We start from the raw sequence: 22,450 nt of genomic DNA, 5'->3' as shown, positions 1-22,450 counted from the left end.
GTAAGTTGGATCGCCGTACCCCAAAATTCTTTTGAAGACTTTTCACAACTTTAGCCATGATCTTGGTCTTTCTCACATTTGGGTTTGGGTAAGGTTCATGCTTCCCATCATAGTCGGCCCTCTTCAAGATGTCCACCATCTCCACCATATCTACAAAAAACATATTTGAGGCCTTAAATCTCCTGGATCGGGATTTGTGGCTCTGGGCTTTCGTCGTCCTCCTCATTGCTGCTCTTCTATGCATGCACCTGCTCTTTCTTCGCCATGTGCTCTCCCACTGCACCAAAAGACAAAGGGCGGAGAATATACTAGAAAGAAGGTCAGGGGCGGTTGGAGTTCCATGCATGCGCAGTGTATATAAAGCGTAACATGCATGCGTCGTACGTACGATCTGTGAGTGGAGAACAGATTAGCATAAGTGCCGATCAAAGGTACAATTTGAACTTGGGGCATCGGAGGTCTATACAGCTTCTAGATTGAGGCCCATATTGGGACAAGATTAGGAGAGTCTAGCCTGACATTAGGGTTTGTCTTGTGTTGTGTCTTGCAGATAAAATGGATAGATTCAATGACCATGATTTCCTCCCCCAATTCATTGATATGTACAGAGAGCTGCCCTGTCTGTGGCAGGTAAAACACCCCTTTTATACTAATAAAAGAAAGAGGCAGGCAGCGCTGGATCAATGAACTATTTGAAGGCCAAGATTGGTGACCTGAGGAGCACATATAATAGGGAGAGCAAGAAGGTCCAGGATTCCATGAGATCAGGAGCGAATCCCAGGTTCCTCCCCTCCGCCTTCCAACAAAAAGTACAAGGATGGGGAGGGGCGTGCAGGAGTCAGCACTTTCTTTGATTCTGGAGGCTACTGCGGCCCTCAGAACCACTCCCAATCTTCAAGAAGCCTATGCCTGCATGGTAGCCAGCAAAATGCAGGAAATAGAGGTGGGCCAATGCCTCTTTTGTGAGGAAGTGATCTATCTGGCCCTAAATAAGTGGTTGAGGGGCAAACTCACAAGAAAAACCAACCTGTGTGAGTTGGACCATCCTCCTTCTCTACCTACTCCACCTCCTGCCACAACTCCAACACCAGAGCCACAGCCCGGAAGCAAGCGTGGAAGGAAGCGTGGAAGGAAGACAAGAAAGTGAGGGCCTGGATTCAGTCCTGGACCAAATTGTGCTCCCTATTAAATGAACTTCTCAGACTACCAATTCTTATTGGGACACCAACACCTCACATCGAACATTTGTCAGAAATTCCGATCGTCTGTATGCGGCGTTACTGTAAAGTCCCCCTTCTAAACTGATGGTAAAATCTTCTTTCCTCTATATACACCTGATGTCTCTTAGTCAGGCATGCACTGGCCATCGAGACTACCATCGAGACTACCAGTTTTCCGATGGGCCGATGGCTCAGTGGGCCGCCGGTCAGGCACAGTCCTGGAGCTGCTCCTCACTGACAGTGAGTGATCGTGATTTCACTCCTGTCACCAAGGAGCAGCTGCTGACACCTTCTGGAGAGAGGATTAGGCTTTCTGCTCCCTCCAGCCTGCAGGGGGAGATAGACAGTCGGCAGACTTTCATTCCTCTCTCCCCTTATCACTGGCCACTTATCACATGACTGGAGAGAGGAACGAGAAGCTGCCTTCAGAACTGTGCATACACGTGGGAGGGGGAGGAGAGGGGGACACTCTGATGTAAGGGGCTGCTGAAGTGGACACTCTGATGTAAGGGGCTGCTGATGGGCACACTCTAATGTAAGGGGCTACTGATGGGGACACTCTGATGTAAGTGGGTGCTGATGGGGACACTGTGATGTAAGGGGGTGTTGATGGGGAGACTCTGATGTGAAGAAGGGTGCTGATGGGGAAACTCCGATGTAAGGGGTTGCTGATGGGGACATTCTGATGTAAGGAGGGTGTTGATGGGGACACTCTGATGTAAGGGGGTGCTGATGGGGACACTCTGATGGAAGGGGGTGCTGATGATGACATTTTGATGTAAGGGGGTTCTGATGGGGACACTGATGTAAGGGGCGTGCTGATGGGGACACTGATGTAAGGGGGTGCTGATAGGGGCACTCTGATGTAAGGGGGTGCTGATAGGGGCACTCTGATGTAAGGGGGTGCTGATGGGCACACACAAAATTAAAGTGGGCCAGTCTGGATGAAGTCCAGGGCCAAATTTTACTCCCAGTCCAACCCTACTCTTAGTCCACCATAATGTACAGTTCTTCAGATAGTTTGTTTATTTGACCAGTTCCTTATACCAATTTCCATATATTTTAAAATGTTCTGGCAGTGAACCTATTTTTGAATATATTTTTTCATATGATATGCATGCATGTTGAGTAATGAGTATGTGTAATACAGACAGGTATTCATTACCTCTCACAGAGTTTACAGTGATCCGTTTGGCAATGCCTTCATTTGCTTTTCTCCCAAAATGGACAGAGCCAATGCCATCTTTGTTCAGTGATTATTTAGGGTGAGCATCTATTTCATGGACTGAGACATAGGGGTTGATTTACTAAAGGCAAATAGACTTTGCCCTTTGCAAAGTGCAGTTGCCCTCTGCAAGTGCAGCTGCTCCAAAAATTAGTAAATGAGCAGAAGCTCTGACTTCCATTATCCAATCATGTGCAAGCAAAAAATTGTTTTTTCATTTTCCTTGCAAGTGATTAGGTATCCTTTGAAAAGTGGAGCCTTACCTAATTTACATTTGACAACACCAATTGGGCTCGCCCTCCACATGCTAAATGGCAGATGCAAAAAGGCCCAATGACAAACCCCTTAGTCAGCTCATGCTGCAACATCCACTAACCCGGCATTGGAGGCAGCAGACAACAAATTGGCACATTCATATGATTGTAAAGGAAGGGTGATCATGCCCGTATGGAATCCCTCAGAAAACCCATCGACCAGGAACCGCCCAAGAGCCGGGGATGGGTGGTGACCCAACAAGAACTCCAACCTGGGGACATTAAACTGGCTCGGTCAGGACGAACTGGATGCCTTGATAGGACAGGTAGTTCTGGGATGAGCCCTGAAACAATTGGCACAAACGAGAAGCAGCCTTCACTGGTTTTAATTGCAGATGGTGTAGTTGAAGTTGTTGCAAAGCTGAGCCTTACCTAGCAAATGAACGGGTCTGCTGCGTTTATCAAACTGCCCGGAAGGCCCAGAGGAAGATCCACTGGACCCTGGCCTGTTGGTCCCTGAAGCCCCCAGGTGATCTAGGTTGGGACACCAGTTTGTGGTGTGGGTAGCCAACTGGCACATGTTGGAGATTTATGACAGGCAAAATGCCTGCAAAATAATTCCGTGTCAATGTTGCTCCAGCATGTGACCAACTGGAACTGTCATAGTCAGTCAAAGTCATAGTCATAAAAGGCAGAAACGCCATACTCGTGGGCCAGATCTACCACCTTCAGGAGGTAGAGATCCACCTCCTCCTTCCTGCCAGGACTGACTGCACAAATTACATCTCTGTAGGTATCAAAAGCAAGGACAAATTCAGCAATGCTCAGATTGCGGCTAAGTCTGGGATCACGGGTCCTGAGGACCACCAAGACTTCCCCGCAAGTGTAAACCTTGTTCTCAACTATGTCTTGAGACACAATGAGCAGGAATGCCAGACTGACGTCCTTCTCCTCCAAAATGTCCTTCTTGAGATTGGCTGGAATGAAAATGGCAGGTGAAACAGATCGTAATATGGTTGAAGGAGAAGGAATCGCCAGAGGTAACGGCACACTGGTGTTACCTGCGGAGGATTTGGATGGCCCAGGACCTGAGGAAGCTGCCGGAACCACCACGCTGGCTGGACGGGCCTCCATCACATCCATTCTGTCCTGCAACAGCTGAACAGAAGTGGAGAGGGTGTTCAACACTGTGTGGATCTGCATCAGTGAGGTGATCAGAGATGCATGTTCCGCACTGGTGGAAGGTTGTGGCTGGGATGGGACTGAAAAGAGGAGTCTGAACAACTCTGCTTTCCTGACTGTAGCCGGGAATGGAATGCCCCTGCAATGGGCAATGAGGATAGGTATTGTCCAGCTCCTCAAGGATGGAGTGCTGCTGTGCTCCAAGCCCCTAGCTGGAGTAGGAGGGATTAAGGCAAATTCGTCACTTTCGGACATGTGAGACATGTTCCAATCTGTGGAAACAAACCAACCTATAAGTGAACTCCACACCCAACCTGAACAACCCTACCCTCACAAAACAAAATGGTGAGTGGTGCTGTAAAGAAATAAACATAGCACATAAGATAATAATGACCATGACCCCATGAGTGAGTGCTGCACGAGCCTGAGCAACCTATGGGGCTGGGACGGGTATTTAAAAATGAACACTCAGGGCTTGGAATCTACAGAATGTGGTAGGCAGAAATAGGAATTTACATGACTTGCAACTTGATGTATGAAGTACGGGCAAGAAGATTGCCGATAACAATCATTGGAAATGAAAACTCAGCAAAAAACTAACCTCTGAAGACATGACAGATCCTGGTATGTACAGCAACTAACTACGCCCCCTGAACGAAAGACAAACAGACCCACCTTGCCGATCCTGAATGTAACACATGGAATTCACCTGAAACAATGCCATGGCGAAATGCCCTGAATGAGTGATAGAATGTATCAACTGAAACTATGAAACCTAACAATGATGCAATGATCAAACAAACCACCTGACCAGAGTGAAATGTGAGCTCTGTGAGTGGGAGAGGGAAACAAGATGACCCTGCGGTGGAAAACAACAACGTGTAGACTGTTACCCCCAGCCCTGCAGCTGCACCAATGGGAAGGGAGTGAGATGAACCAGTCTGTGTGTGCCCTGCCTATCCTGTGCCTTGGGAACCAAGAAACCTGAGATAATGTGCAGCGGACCCTGAAAAAGAAAATGCCAGACCCCCTGACACAGAGCCCATGACCCCCTAAACTGTGATCCTCTGGTGTGGGATGAGTGGCAGCCCGGGTGAAAGGCTAGACGTGACCACCCAGCTGAGGAACCCTCAGACACAGTAGGACCCCAATGCCGACCTGATGCTGCGCTAGAGAGAACTGAGCCCTGCAAGTCATCATGGACTGACTCAGTGATATGCTGCGTGCATGGAGACAGTGACCTGGTGACCCCCCACAGTGAAAATGCAGCAGCCTGGAGGAAGCACCTGCAGTGCCTCATGGACAACTGAGCCTGTGACTCCCAGATGGTATGCAACCGTATGTCTGTCCCCCGCCCTCCCCCAGACCCGGCCCTGCACCTACCTTCTGCCAGAACGCAATGTTGCAGGTGGTACTCCTGCGGTAGGTACCTGTCCCAACGCCGCCGAGCCATGTAGCTACCACAGGAGAGCCTGGGGATGAACAAGCGTTCACCACAAGTCCCCCATGATACCCGGAAGTGGTGTCACTGTGTCGTTCCCTGCACGAACCAGAATGAAGAGGATGAAAACCCTGCAATGCCATGCTGCACACCCACCTAATGCCACGATACCTCCAAACCTAGTACGAGCTGGATGGGAGGCAGAGCAACTGCCATGTAAAACATGATATCCCCATGATGCTGACCCAGTACCAGGAGTGACCTGCTGACTGCAACCCAGAAATACACATCGACAAGAGCGTAGGGGAAGGGGGGGAGATTATAAGGCCCCACACTCCTCCTACAAATGCAGGCTAGCCAATAACCAGCCTTCTAACTTGTCCACCTCTAAACTCCTTCCAAAATCCCTGTCTTTTACAATGTTGTTCCCAAATCTGGACCCCATAGTCTAAGTGTGGTCTTGTATTTAATTTATTGGGGTAATGTTAGCATTACATGGTTTTATTTTCCTTATTATCCTTTCCAATTATCCTTTCTTTTTTTAAGCTCTTTTTAGCGTTCAATAGTGCTCTAAGGCTACTTTCACAATGGGGACGTCCATGCATTACCTTAGCGCTAAAGCGCTGCTTTTTTTAGCTACAGTTTAGCACTGTTTAAGCAGCACTTTTCGGCCGTTAATGGGGTGCTTTTAATCTCCGCTAGTGGCCGAAGAAGGGTTTAGAATTACAAGCATTGCGGCACTTCCGAGGCACTTTTCAGGTGCTTTGGAAGCGCTGCCCATTCATTTCAATAGAAACAAAAAAAGTGACACTGCGTTATCCAAACAGAGCAGCTAACACGCTAAACATGGATATTTTAGCTCAAACGTAGTGAAAATTATATGTGAAGTGTAGTGCTATATGAAAATGATAATGCGTGAATCTGTGCACACGTTAAACTTGTGACAAGAAGAAATACAAACAATTGCAGTTTTCCAATACCTCAAAAAAGTGCACTCCAATATCACTGTGTATTGATGCTTATTCATATGTGTACCACAATTAATAAAGTAAGCAATATATATAAAGAAAAAAAGAAAGCACTCCAGAAATCTGAGCACAGAAAGTCCATTTGTGAAAATGAAGTCCCAAATATAGAGTGAAGGTTTGGAAAGGCAATCCAAGAATGGTTCTACCGACCTGTCACCCAAGTGTCGATACCACTACCTTAACAGATGTAGGCTTACCGGATGCTATTGACCCAAATTAACTTATATTCAAAGGGTCATACGTGCTTATCACTCTGGTTGTGGAGAACACACTTCCCAGATCCCAAGTCGGTCAGTCACACTGTCAAACTTGCCTTCCTCCAATTCCTAAATATACTTGATCTTTACCACTTAAAAGAGATCACCGACACCAACCGAAATCCACATAGGGCAAAAAGATATGGCCAAAATAGCGTGATACCGTTTAAAATAAGATTTATTAAAAATAGTAACAAACTTACATTTGTGTAGTTACTCAAGCGCTTATCAATAAAAAATAGGCAGTAGTGGAGTTCCCGACACGTTTCGTCCACTTGGACTTCATCTGGGGTATACTACCACTGCTGCCAAGCTCCCTTATATAAGGTACAAGATGTAAATGAGCCTTCATTCATTTCAATAGGCAGGGTGTTTTGGGAACGCTGTGTACAGTGCTCCCAAAACACCCCAAACATGCTGCTTGGAGGACTTTTTCAAAGCGCACTGCCCCAGTATGAAAGCACTCAGGTCTGAAAGGGGTCTTAAACTTATTGTTAACAGCTATTATCAAGTAATGTTTCAGCACTTTTTTTACCAAAATATTTTTCATTTAATGCACAGGGAACAATGACTTTCCCACAGCTAAATGCATTTAGCACTACACTCATAGTAGTCACAAGTGGCAGGGATCCCCACTGCCCCACAGCCAGGCACACAAAAACTTCAGCTTGCATCCGAACACATTGTCCAGTGCATTATCTTTGTTTTTATGAATTATTAGGGGTAATATCTTGGATGGGGATAGGAATTATGGGATGCCCAACTTGATAGCAACAAAATCACGGACCTCCTCCCTATGTACATAGCTCCACTTTATTCTTCTTTTACTTGTACAACTCCAAATAATTCCTCCTCCTTGGATTGTACAGTTCTGATGGAATGCTTTTATTAGATAACAGTCTTTGTTAGATCAGCAACAGTCCCTTACAGGCCAGGAACTCTCAGTCCCTCAGAAAGTAGCACAATGTGGTGTGAACTGAATCCTGGAGTACCTCCACTCCCCTGTAGACACTGGTCTCAGATCTACCACTGCAGGAAATGGTGTCCCACCTGGCTGCTTCATCACCAGTCTACCAGACTGACTCTCTTCATCAGTCTGCCTGACTGACTCTCTGGAGATTTTCCCAGGGCAAGGTAGGGAATATTTAAGCACACAGCTATCTTCCAGAGAGATCTGCTACATGTGGCAGTCTCTCCCTTTGTAAGTCTCTGCACTGTGCTGTAGTACTCACACTGTCCTCTCCTTGCTCCCGCTGCCCCTCTGGGAAGCCTCCTCCCAACTTCTCCTGTGATACGGTCCGGTGGTGGCTGGTGCTCCATTGGTTTTAGACTGACCTGACACTCCCCCCTCGCTACAGCCCACACCACACCCACACCACCCCCTGTCACCAGCTCACTAACCCTGTGCTGTCAGGTGGCGGCTTCCCCTTTAGTCTCTCAATGTCCCAGGATGCATTTCCTCCCATGTCCAGGGATGCATCTCCTCTGCCATACGTCTCTCCCCTGGTGGCCAATAGGATGGCTTCTCCTTTCGGCCACTCAGGAAATGGGTCTTATGACTCGCTTCCTGATTGGCTAGGAGGAGAATCAGTGTGATAATAGCAAGTGTTTCCTTCACTATTGTCACACAACTGGGTGGGATCAGAGTGTAGTTCTCTGCGCCCCGAGCCCACCCTTTTTTGAAGCCTATTAGAGACTCTGGCTCTAATCACATGCTTAAAAAAACACCCCCCTATTGTAATCCATGGTCGACGCATGGATAGGGGAGGCAGCACCCGTCCGTCCCCTAATGGACGGGCCACCACTGGTAGGATCCTTCCAGGCCAGCACCTGAACCCCGGCCTGAGGCAGAGCCCCTCCCCAGCAGGGGTCCCTCGAGTCGAGGGCCACGACAGTCTCCTCAACACTGCATTTCCATCTTCCATCTAACTCCCTTCCCAGCATGACTCATCCATATTAAAGGGCTCACTTAGCCCCCTGCCAGATCCTGGGGATTGGCTCAGCTCCCCTAAATATGCAGAGCAACCCTGCTAGCATCTGCCCTCTGGTCTCTAGGAAGTGTCTTCCTTTCTAGAACCAGAGGCAGGCACCAGAGAGCTGTCTGTATGAGTCATGCTGACCTGAACTACAATAACCCTGACCCAATTACTGACTCTCTGGTTTAAGGACATTCGGATGCATCCGAATTACCGAATTGCAATGCTAACGAATTCAAACGAAATTCAAATCAAATTCGAAAAATGACATTTTGCGACCCAAATTTGGGGCCATGTATCTCGGGGCCACTTATAGCTAGGAACCCCAAATTTGGTATGCAAACACAGTAGAACTAGCACTACAACATAACCATATAATTTGGGGTTGCTAGCTATAAGTGGCCCCGAGATATGTGGCCCCAAATTTGGGTCGCAAAATGTCATTCTCTTCTGCAGAAAAGTAATATAAATGAAATAAGATGTGTGTTTTTTTGCACTGGTACACTGCAAGTATGAGAAGTTGATGTGACAGATGTATATAAGTGAGTAACTAACCATCTTCCAAAATGTATAATTCAAATAGAAAAGATTAGAAAAAAATATAATTTAATAGAATAAAATAGAAAGAATATACAACCATCTTCTGAAATTCAAATTTCAAATAGAATAAATTTGAATTTCGAATAGTATGAATTCAACATTTTTAATTAATTCATTTTAAATTTGGATAGAAAAGATTATAATAAAATAGAAAATAGACTAGAAAAATGATAGAACAGAACAGAATAGAATATATTATATTTTATTCTGTTCTGTTCTATTGTTTTTCTAGTCTATTCTTTTATATTCTATTAAAATCTTTTCTGTTAAAATCAAAATCGTTATATACTAAATTCGAATTTCGGAAGATGGTGGTTTTATAATATATATATATTTCTTTCTGACATTCGAATTTCGTATAGAATGAATTCGAATTTGAATAGAAAATATTAGAATGGAAATAGAGAATAGACTAGAAAAACAATAGAACGGAATAGAATATAGATACTATCTATTTAATTTTTAATTTCTTTTGCAGCTTACTATTTGTTTCCATACGATCTCCTGCAGACTATTAGCATCTATTTACATTTTTTGCAGATCTCCTGCAGACTATTAGTATCTATTTTGTTTTCTAACCAGATCTCCTGCAGACCATTAGCATCTATTTTTTTAGCAGATCTCCTGAAGACTATTAACAGCCATTTCACTTCTTTTTTTTTTTTTGCAGATCTCCTGCAGACTGTTAGAATCAAATTAAATTTTTTTTGGAGATTACTATTTATTTCCATCAGATTTACTGCAGTATAATAATATATATTTCATTGTTTGCAGATCTCCTGCAGACTATTAGCATCTATATCTAAAGGAAATGGCTGTTCTAATGCAAAAAAAAAAAAAAAAAAAATGAAATAGATGCTAATAGTCTGCAGGAGATCTGCAAAAAATGAAATAGATGTTAATATACTGCAGGAGATCTGATGGAAATAAATAGTAATCTGCAAAAAAAAGAAAAATTTAATTGATTCTAACAGTCTTCAGGAGATCTGCAAAAAAAGAAGTGAAATGGCTGTTAATAGTCTACATGAGATCTGCTAAAAAAGAATAGATGCTAATAGTCTGCAGGAGTTCTGCAAAAAAATGAAATAGATGCTAATAGTCTGCAGGAGATCTTATTAAAACAAATGGTAATCTGCAACAAAAATTTAAAATGAAATAGATAGTATATATATTCTATTCTGTTCTATTGTTCTAGTCTATTCTCTATTTCTATTCTAATCTTTTCTATTCGAATTCAAATTCATTCTATACGAAATTCAAATGTTGGATATATATATATATATATATATATATATATATATATATATATATATATATATATCCATCTTCCGAAATTCGAATTTAGTATATAATGATTTTGATTTTAATAGAAAGGATTTTAATAGAATATAAAAGAATAGACTAGAAAAACAATAGAACAGAACAGAATAAAATATAATATATTCTATTCTGTTCTGTTCTATCGTTTTTCTAGTCTATTTTCTATTTTATTATAATCTTTTCTATCCAAATTTAAAATTAATTCATTTAAAAATTTGAATTCATACTATTCGAAATTCAAATTTATTCTATTCAAATTTGAATTTCAGAAGATGGTTGTATATTCTTTCTATTTTATTCTATTAAATTATTTTTTTTCTATTCTGTTCTAATCTTTTCGATTTGAATTATACATTTTGGAAGATGGTTAGTTACTTATACTTACTTATATATATATCTGTCACATCAACTTTTCATACTTGCAGTGTACCAGTACAAAAAAAACACACACATCTTATTTCATTTATATTTATGGTATCAATGAAGTTGTCAGCATGCCTGATTGAAGAAGTCAAGGATGTGCATATGCTGTATGTCATTGTCCACGTGCCAAAAGTTGTGTATTGTATTTGTCCACTTACCACGACACCTGCCACGAGTGCCATGTGATCGGCCACGAGTGCCACGTGACCGATCACGAGTGCCACGTGACCTGACACGAGTGCCATGTGACCGGCCACAAGTGCCACGTGACCTGACGCGAGTGCCACGTGGCCGGCCACGAGTGCCATGTGGCCTAACACAAGTGCCACGTGACTTAACACGAGTGCCATTTGACGGGCCACAAGTGCCATGTGACCAAGTTGTGGATTGTCCACTTGCCACGTCACCTGCCACGACGCGACCCCAGATATGGGCAATATGAAAGTACTTTTCTGCAGCAGAGAATGACATTTTGCGACCCGAATTTGGGGCCACATATCTCGGGGTCACTTATAGCTAGAAACACCAAATTTGGTATGCAAGCACAATATAACTAGCACTACAACATGTCCAAATTTGGGGTTTCTAGCACTAAGTGACCCCGAGATACATGGCCCTAAATTCGGATCGCAAAATATTTTCGAATCCGGTTGAAATAGTTTCGAATGCGGTTGAAATAATTTCGAATCATGTTGAAATCATTTCAAATTCGGTAGAAATATTTTCGAATTTGGTTGAAATATTTTCGAATGTGACCGATTTTTCGAATTCGGTAGAAAACTAAACAAAATACGAAAACGAATTTAAAGAATTTAACTAATATAACTAAACTAAATTAATTAATTAACGAATTAAAACGAAACAAAACTAAACAAATTTTTTCCTTTTGCACATGTCTAGGTTCTACATGTATACTACCATTTGTTAACATTAAGGGGTCTATTTATGAAGGATTTACTAAGAAATATCCCATGAATCCTTTACTTGCATTCCTCTGGCATTCCACAGTCATATTCAAACCCTATTCAATAGAATGAATGCAAACCAGGTGAATCCAGCAGCTGGTGAGCAGGTGTTAAATCTCACTTGTACAGTAACTGCTAGTTCCATCTAGGCACAGTTTAGTAAAAATAGATTGAGGGAATGTCTAAAAATGCAATTTTCATTGACAAATTTCTATCTATTAGGCTTGATTCAAAGACTGAATGTTCACTAAAGAAATTTGGTGGAAATTGAATTAGCTATTTAACTGCTGACGCTAAAATGGTAGTAAACTGTACCATTTTTAACAGCCATGCCATAATAATTTAGTATGTACTACATGCTAGCTCATTATGGCAGACTTACCTTTGACATGGAGCCCTCCAATGTTGATCTGTTGCTGCTCCTGGCAATTACATCTTCATCTGGTCTTCCTCCTGGGTTAACGATCTTCGGCCATTCGAATGGCCATTTGAATGGCCTGAATGCAGAGTGTGCTTCGCAAGTGATGTCTTCGGTCTACTAAACAGTGCAAGTTTAATAAATGTTCAAGGTACCTACAAGTAAGACTGATTATAAGATTACCTGTAAATACATGTATAAAAATGGAGTTTACTACCACTTTAACCACTTCAGTCCCGGAAGGATTTACCCCCTTCCTGACCAAGCTCTTTTTAGCCATATGGCACTGCATTGATTTAACTGACAATTGCACGGTTGTACAACATTGTACCCAAACAAAATTTACGTCCTTTTTTTCCTACAAATAGAGCTTTCTTTTGATGGTATTTGATAACCTCTGTGGTTTTTATTTTTTGTGCTGTAGTGCCGGCTCCTGAAGAGCACGCACTATGTGTTTTTCAAATTTAAGGTTACACCTGAACTGCAGTTTGGTTTGGGTACAATTTTCTAAATTTGGACATCAGCATCAGTCTGACTGGACTATGAGATGTTCAGCCTGACCACAGGGGGCACTGTCTCTTCTGGCAGGCATGGAACTATGGTGTGGTTGGGTGCTTAAGTTACTCTCTCTCGGAGACCGCCCAGTGGAAGTGGCACTCTTGCTGTGCTTTCTGGCAGAGGGTATTTAAGATGCGGATGTCATGTGGTTCGGGGTTCCGGTCCAGAAGGATGTACTGACTTCATGGTCCTGGTCCTCCTGACCAGCCCCCAGGAAGGCTATGACCTGGGGTGCAGATCCACCCGATCTTGTTGTCTCGGGGCTGGCTAGCCTGAGGCAAGGAAACTAAAGGAGGATTCTGAGGTGTTTGGGTGCCGTCTGCAGTTTGGGAGAGACCCAGTGACTTCATGCTATCCAGGGGAGGACTCTTCAGAAGAAGGCCACGTACGGTTTGGTTTCTTAGCAAGAGTCTGGAGTTGCTGAAGTACCCAAGAGAATCCGGTCTCGTGGATATTGCCAAGCTGGCTGAAAGATCCAGGTATCACACGAGTGTTCTACAAGTTTAGTTTTCCTACATGTTCTACAACAACGTCTGTGGCAGAGACTTATCCTTGTATGTTCTACAACAACGTCTGTGGCAGAGACTTGTTCCTGAGTAAGAACCTTGTTGGCTGCTAGGCCTTGTGAGAGAGGGACTGTCCAACTTGAGTGAACATCCAGTTGCGAATAGCTATTCTGTGGATGCAGTCAAAGTAAGCAAGTTCTTTAATATTGACTTTGACACTAAGCCCTTGTACACACGGTCAGAGATTCCGACGGAAAGTGTCCTATCGGACCGTTTTGTCGGATAATCCGACTGTGTGTGGTCTCCATTAGACTGTTTCTGTCGGAGTATCCGACGGACCAAGTTTTCCAACTTGTCTGTAAAATTTTCCGACAAAATGCTCTGATCGGACATACTCCAATCATGTGTAGCCTACTCCGACGGATAAAGTGCCACGCATGCTCAGATCAAATTCCTAGACCTAAGCTATTGGCTACTAGCCTGAACGTAGTCCCTTCCTAACGAAATAACGTCATCACGTTATGTACAATCGGATTTTCCAACAACTTTGTCCGACCGTGTGTATGCAACAGTTTCGGACAAAATCCGTCGGACAAAATCCAGCGGATTTGGTTGTCAGAATGTCTGACCGTGTGTACAAGGGCTTAGAGTACCTGAACTTCCTTTCCAACCCTCTGATCCCATTTTTTTGCAAATAAAATCCAATTAAGTGGATCTGTCGTCAGTCTCTCAAGTTACTGGGCCATCTACCACGGGACACCCCTAGACATGAAGTGGGAAAAAGAAGGTAACGGTAAGCCCAATCTAACCAGCAGCTCCTTCGGGGGTTAGTGCTACAGTGCTATAAACAAAAAAAGCATACATTTTGAAAAAAAAAAGCAATATTTTTTACTTTTTGCTATAATAAATATCCCCCAAAAATATATATAAAAAAACATTTCTTCCACAGTTTAAACCAATATGTACTCTTCTACATATTTTTGGTATAAAAAAAAATCGCAATATTGATTGGTTTGCGCAAAAGTTACAAAATAGGGGATTTATGGCATTTTTATAATTTTTTTATTAGTAATTCGATTTTTATTGTGACTGCGACATTGCAGCGGACAAATTTGACACTATTTTGGGACGTATGCAGCGATCAGTGCTATAAAAATGCACTGATTACTGTGTAAATGTCATTGGCAGGGAAGGGGTTAAACACTAGGGGCTGATCAAGGGGTTAACTGTGTTCCCTCAGCATGTTCTAACTATTGGGGGGGTGGGCTCACTAGAACATGACAGAGATCACTGCTCCCGATCACTGGGAGCAGTAGATCCCTGTCATGTTGCTAGGCAGAACAGGGAAATGCCTTGTTTACATCGAGTCCGCGGGACCCGCAGGCACGCTCCCGTGGCGTGCGCCCAATAGCCGCGGATGATGCAGCGACATACGAGTAGGTTGTTTTGCACATCCGTGCCACTTTGCCAACATATATCGGTGTGAATCGGTCGGCAAGTGGTTAACACAATATCATTCTGGAAAATGTCTTTATACTGTTTTTAGTTGTTTAAAATAATTATACATTATTTTTTTTATAAATAATTTTATTTTTAGTGCAAATTTTTAGCACAAATGGCAATATTACTTTCTATGTAATTCACTAGATAACTCATAATTACACAACAAAGAGCCAGCCTGATATCCCTATGATACACCATTGGTACAATTATCTAATTTTAAGTACACTCAATTTGCAACTACCCCTAGTCTTCCATTCCATACTTTCCATTTTGCAACCAAATTGGGATAACTCCCAGTGCTTTATAGATATTACGTACCCCTATTCACATAGCACAACTTTACATTTTATATTTTTTAAATGCTCTTTTCTGCAAACTCCAGCACGATGAAGTCCTACTACTACTTTTGTTTATGAGGGAGGCTGGGGGCAAAAGTGGCTACATTTGATGGGGCACAAGTGGCTGCATTTGATGGGTCACAAGTGCCTGCATGTGATGGGCACAAGTGCCTGCATGCGATGGGCACACGTGGCTGCATTTTATGGGCACAAATGGCTACATATGATGGGCACAAGTGGCTGCATATGATGGGCACAAGTGACTGGATTTGATGGGCACAAGTGGCTGCATTTGAAGGGCACAAGTGACTGCATTTGATGGGCACAAGTAGCTGCATATGATGGGCACAAGTGGCTCAATATGATAGGACACAAGTGGCTGCATATGATGGGCACAAGTGGATGCAATTGATGGCACAATGGTTGCATTTGATGGGCACAAGTGGCTGCATATAATGGGGCACAAATGGCTGCATATGATGGGGCACATTGGCTGCATTTGATGGGCACATTGGCTCCATTTAATGTGGCACAGTGGCTGCATTTGATAGGCACAGTGGCTGCATTTAATGGGCACAGTGAGGCTGCAATTGATATTATCTTTTTCCGTTTGTTTGTGCCCCCCCCAAAAACAATTCTGAGCACCAGCCACCACTGCTCTTGCACGAATTTTATGAGGGGATCCCACCACAATCTCTATTGTCTTTCTAATCTGTTTTAAATATAGAAAGTTCAGCAATGGATTGGAAGAGTCAAACTTTTAAGGTGGGCAGAAACAGAGGCAGCATAAATATGGTAAATATGTATATCTGCTGTAACCCACACAGCTGCACCTATACAGTAATTGAAAAATCACTGACCAGACTGGTCCTTTAACCACCTCAATACAGGGCACTTAGGCCGCGTACACACGGGCGGACTGTTCGCCCAACCTTGTCCGCTGAACAGTGTTTGGGCGGACAGTCCGCCCGTGTGTGGGCTTTCAGCGGACAGTTTCAGCGGACAGTTGGACGGACAAAGTCTTTCGGAAATTCCGAAAAACTGTCCGCTGAAACTGTGTTTGAGCGAACAGTCCGCCCGTGTGTGGGCCTGTCCGCTGTACTTTCGAAATGAGCGGACTGTTCCCGCTCGGAAAGTTGGCCCATTTCGAGCGCGTGTACAGGTAGGCGGGGCCCGCGAAGGAGACGTCGTGGGCTCCGCCGCCTGGAATGGGCTTAAAGGGGAACCCCAACGCCGAAAAAAATCGGCGTGGGGGTTCCCCCAAAGTCCACACCAGACCCTTGTCCGAGCACGCTACCCGGCCGGCCAGGAAAGGGGGGCGAGCGAGCGCGCCCCCCCTCCTGAGCCGTACCAGGCCGCGTGCCCTCAACATGGGGGGGTGCCTTGGGGAAGGGGGGGCCGCGCGGCCCCCCCACCCCAAAGCACCTTGTCCCCATGTTGATGAGGACAAGGGCCTCTTCCCGACAACCCTGGCCGTTGGTTGTCGGGGTCTGCGGGCGGGGGGCTTATCGGAATCCGGGAGCCCCCTTTAAGAAGGGGGCCCCCGGATACCGGCCCCCACCCTATGTGAATGAGTATGGGGTACAATGTACCCCTACCCATTCACCTGTGAAATAAAGTACAAAAAAAAACACAACACAGGGAAAAAATATTTTATTGCACAGCTCCGGGGGGTCTTCCGTCTTCGGGGGTCTTCTCGCCGGACTCCTCCGCTATCTGTGTGTAGCTCTCTTACTAGCGGAGGAGTCCGGCTTTCTTCCTCCCCGCCGCCGGCCTCTTCTCCCGACTTCGGGGGTCTTGTCCCCTTCTTCGGTTCTTCTGCCGGGCCACCACGCCTTCTTGTAGCTCTTTTACAGGCGGTGGCCCGGTCTTCTGTCGCCGCTGCCTTCCGTTCTTCTGTCGCCGCCTTCGGTTCTTCTGCCGGGCCACCGCGCCTTCTTGTAGCTCTTTTACAGGCGGTGGCCCGGTCTTCTGTCGCCGCTGTCGTCGCCGCCGCCGCCTTCCGTTCTTGTTCTTCTTCTTGTTGTTCTTCTTCTTCTCCTGGAGATGTTGACTCGACGAGCTCTCCGGCCGGAATGCCAGAGCCGCGCTGTGCGGTCACTTATATAGTGACAATGGGGCGGTGTCACATGGTATATGTCACATGGGTTGGTCACATGGGTTGATGTCACATGGGGACTATGACATCGTAAGGGGGCGGGGTCACCATGTGACCAACCCATGTGACCAACCCATGTGACATATACCATGTGACACCGCCCCATTGTCACTATATAAGTGGCAGCGGAGCGTGTCCCTGGCATTCCGGCCGGAGAGCTCGTCGAGTCAACATCTCCAGGAGAAGAAGAAGAAGAACAAGAAGAAGAACAAGAACGGAAGGCGGCGGCGGCGACGACAGCGGCGACAGAAGACCGGGCCACCGCCTGTAAAAGAGCTACAAGAAGGCGCGGTGGCCCGGCAGAAGAACCGAAGGCGGCGACAGAAGAACGGAAGGCAGCGGCGACAGAAGACCGGGCCACCGCCTGTAAAAGAGCTACAAGAAGGCGCGGTGGCCCGGCAGAAGAACCGAAGAGGGGGACAAGACCCCCGAAGTCGGGAGAAGAGGCCGGCGGCGGGGAGGAAGAAAGCCGGACTCCTCCGCTAGTAAAAGAGCTACACACAGATAGCGGAGGAGTCCGGCGAGAAGACCCCCGAAGACGGAAGACCCCCCGGAGCTGTGCAATAAAATATTTTTTCCCTGTGTTGTGTTTTTTTTTGTACTTTATTTCACAGGTGAATGGGTAGGGGTACATTGTACCCCATACTCATTCACATAGGGTGGGGGGCCGGTATCCGGGGGCCCCCTTCTTAAAGGGGGCTCCCGGATTCCGATAAGCCCCCCGCCCGCAGACCCCGACAACCAACGGCCAGGGTTGTCGGGAAGAGGCCCTTGTCCTCATCAACATGGGGACAAGGTGCTTTGGGGTGGGGGGGCCGCGCGGCCCCCCCTTCCCCAAGGCACCCCCCCATGTTGAGGGCACGCGGCCTGGTACGGCTCAGGAGGGGGGGCGCGCTCGCTCGCCCCCCTTTCCTGGCCGGCCGGGTAGCGTGCTCGGACAAGGGTCTGGTGTGGACTTTGGGGGAACCCCCACGACGATTTTTTTCGGCGTTGGGGTTCCCCTTTAAGCCCATTCCAGGCGGCGGAGCCCGCGACGTCTCCTTCGCGGGCCCCGCCTACCTGTACACGCGCTCGAAATGGGCGGATTTGCCTCCTCCTTACGTGGGCGAGTCCGTTCATTTCAAAAGTTGAGCGAACTGTTTGCCCAACCTTGTTCGTCAAACAGTCCGCTCGTGTGTGGGCAAGTCCGCTCATGCAAATTTTGAGCGGACTGTTTGCCGAAACTGTTTGACGAACAAGGTTGGGCAAACAGTCCGTGCGTGTGTACGCGGCCTTACACTCCCTTCCTGCCCAGACCAATTTTCAGCTTTCAGCGCTCTCACACTTTGAATGACAATTGCTCAGTCATGCAACACCGTACCCTTATGAAATTTGCGTCCTTTTTTCACACAACTAGAGCTTTCTTTTGGTGGTATTTAATCACTAGTGATATTTTACTTTTTTGTGCTATAAATAAAAAAAGACCGTAAATTTTGTGAAAAAAATGCCCTTTTCTTTATTTCTGTCATAAAACTTTGCTAATTAGTAATTTTTCTTCATAAATTTTAGCCAAAATGTATACTGCTACATATCTTTGGTAAAAAATAACCCAAATTAGTGTATATTATTGTCTCTGTGAAAGTTAAAGAGTCTACAAACTATGGTGCCAATCACTGAAAATTTATCACATCTGATCAGGCCTTCAGCAGGGGGGTTGCTAGGTCTGAAAAAGATCCGGGGCTAGAGCCTATAGCAACGGTCACCAACCTGGGGGGGGGGGGGGGGTACACCGGTAGTAAGCAATTTTTTGCGGGCAAAGGAAGGCTGGGGTTGGCGTTTCAATCATCATGGCACCATGGTTGATATGGTGTCAAAGTGATTGAAGCACATTTTTTCTATTGTTATATTGTAATATATAATGAAGTGGTTCAACTCACCATAATGCAGAATCAGTGGGAGCCCTGGGCGTGTCACTTGCCAGGTCACCTGCAACCATTTGCAGATTGTCACTTGCCATGCCAACCGGTGCCACCAAACGTGCATTCTCGCTGCATTGGTGGCAGGCTGGCAGCACTTAGTGAGGGCAGGAGAGCGGAGCTGCGGGGCGGGCAGTAAGAGATGATGTAATCTCTCTGCTCCCCGCCGCAACTCTGACATTTAAAAGGCCTGCACTGTGAGGGTGGAAGAGCGTTGATGTGTGGCAGGAAGTGAGAGATGATGTCATCTCTCTGCTTCCCACCGCACATCGGTCCCATGTTGAAGTCCTGGCTGTGAGGGTGGAAGAGTGGTGATGGGCGGGCGGAGAGAGATGATGCCATCTCTGCTCGTCCACCCGCTCATCTCCAGGGCTGGACTCAAATTTGGCCCTGGACTTCATCCAGATCGGCCAACTTTGACAGGTCTCACCCATGCTAGTCCCCCGCGTGCATTTCTGGTCCCCCGCGTGCTCCTCTGGCCCCTCCTGTGCTTCTCTGGTCCCCCCATTGCTCCGGTATCACCCCCCATTGCTCCTCTGGTCCCCCATGTGCTCTGCTGGCCCCCCGCATGCTGCTCTGGTCCCCGTGTGCTGCGCTGGTCCCCCGCATGCTGCTCTGGTCCCCCACATGCTTCTCTGGTCCCCCCATGCTCCTCCATCACCCCCCCATTGCTCCTCTGGTCCCCCATGTGCTCCGCTGGTCCCCCATGTGACATAAGCTTCCTCGGCACTCATTCTCTTGTTCTTTCCTTCCCCCACTCTCCATCCTGTCTGCTGCTGCGGAGAATCTAGATGAGAGTGGGGGAAGGAAAGAACAAGAGAACGAGTGGCGAGGAAGTATATGTCACAGCTGTGTGCGGCTGCATGTCTTCTGGATCGTACGATGAACTTCTCAGTGTGCACTCTAAAAGATCATGTCTGTATGCAGCCATGCTGCATAACTAAGCAGGGAGAAGAGGTGAGCGCTGTGGAGGAGTGGGCTGACGGTCCATGGTCACTAAAACTGGCCCACTGAGCCATCGGTAGTCCCGATGGCCAGTACATGCCTGCTCGCCTCTCCTCCACCTCCAATGTTCCCCGCCTGCTTGTCTCTCCTTCACACCCACAGAGACTCGGGGCTATGGGCTCCACATTCAGGGCTCTAGCCTCGATAGCCACCCCCTGGCGACGCCTATGGCCTTCAGTAGATCAGGCGTATCTCATTTCTTGAGACACTAACAAGTCAGAAAGTCACAAGTCACAAGTTTTAGAAAGTAGACATTCCAAGGTATTAAGTATATTGCAAAATGAAGATTTTTTTTTTTTTTTTACAAAATTGTCATATTATCAGGTTATTTCTCACACACAGCATATGCATACAACAAATTACACCACAAAATACATTCTGCTACTCTTCCCGAATATGGCGATACATGTGGGAGGCTTTTAGACACCGTGGCCACATACAAAGGCTAAACATTGAAGTAGCACGTTCTACGAGCATAAATCTCATTTCTCAACCACCAATTACATTTTTTAAGGCCCTGGAGCATCAGTACAATGGTATTGCCTAAAAAATTACCCCATTTTGGAAAGCAAACACCCCAACGTATAATCTATGAGGCATAATGAATCTTTTAAACGGTTCATTTTTTTCCAGAAGTTTTTGGAAAATGTGGAAAAAAAATGAAAACGCATTTTTTTTACACAAAGTTGTCAATTTATAAGATATTTCTAACACATGTATTCTGCTACCTTCCCGAGTATGGCGATACCACATGTGTGAGACTTTTACACATCCTGGCCACATACAGAGGCCCAGCATTGAGGTAGTGCCCCCATGCGTTCTAGGAGCATAAATTACACATCTCATTTAATTTCTACCTATCATACTTTTGAAGATCCTTGAGCACCAGGATAGTGGAATTAACCCATTTTGGAAAGCAAACCCCCAACGTACATTGTATGAGGCATGGGCTGCAGATAGGTACTCGGGTACTCTGCTGAGTTGCAGATAGGTACTTAGGTACTCTGATGGGCTGCAGATAGGCACACGGGTACTGTAAAGGGCTGGAGACAGGTACTCTGATGGGCTGGTGACAGGTACTTGGTTACTCTGATTGGCTGGTGACAGGTACTCGGTTATTCTGATGGGCTGGTGTCAGGTATTTGGGTACTCTTATGGACTGGTGACTGGTATTCGGGCAGTGACAGGTACTCAGGTTCTTGGTACTCATATGAACTGTGACAGGTACTCAGGTACTCATATGGACTGTGACAGGTAGTCAGATACTCATATAGACTGTGATAGGTACTCATGTACTCATATGGACTGTGACAGGTACTCAGGTACTGAGATGAACTGTGACAGGTACTCAGATACTCAGATGAACTGTGACAGGTATCCGGGTACTCAGATGAACTGTGACAGGTACTTGGGTACTCAGAAGGACTGTGACAGGTATTCGGGTACTCAGATGAACTGTGACAGGTACTCGGATGGACTGTGACAAGTATTCGGTTACTCAGATGGACTGTGACAGGTAAAGGTACTTGGGTACTCAGATGGATTGTGACAGGTACTCAGGTAATCATATGAACTGTGACAGGTACTCGGGTAATCATATGAACTGTGACAGGTACACAGGTACTCAGATGAACTGCGACAGGTACTTGGGTACTCAAATAGACTGTGACAGGTACTCGGGTACTCAGATGAACTGTGACAGGTACTTGGGTACTCAGATGAACTGTGACAGGTACTTGGGTACTCAAATGGACTGTGACAGGTACTCGGGTACTCAGGTGGACTGTGACAGGTACTCAGGTACTCAGATGGACTGTGACAGGTACTTGGGCATTCAGATGGACGGTGACAGGTACTTGAGTACTCTGATGGACTGTGACAGGTACTTGGGTAATCATATGAACTGTGACAGGTACTCAGGTACTCGGGAACTCAGGTGAACTGTGACAGGTACTCGGGTACTCAGATGAACTGTGACAGGTACTCAGATGAACTGTGACAGGTACTCGGGTACTCAGATGGACTGTGACAGGTACTCGGGTATTCGGATGGACTGTGACAGGTACTCGGGTACTCAGATGGACTGTGACAGGTACTCAGGTACTCAGATGGACTGTG

The sequence above is a fragment of the Lithobates pipiens genome, unplaced genomic scaffold, assembly GCF_037356315.1.
Source record: "Lithobates pipiens isolate NorthernLeopardFrog02 unplaced genomic scaffold, aLitPip1_a1.2 Scaffold_19, whole genome shotgun sequence".
Classification (NCBI taxonomy): domain Eukaryota; kingdom Metazoa; phylum Chordata; class Amphibia; order Anura; family Ranidae; genus Lithobates; species Lithobates pipiens.
Note: the sequence above shows the minus strand (reverse complement) of the source record.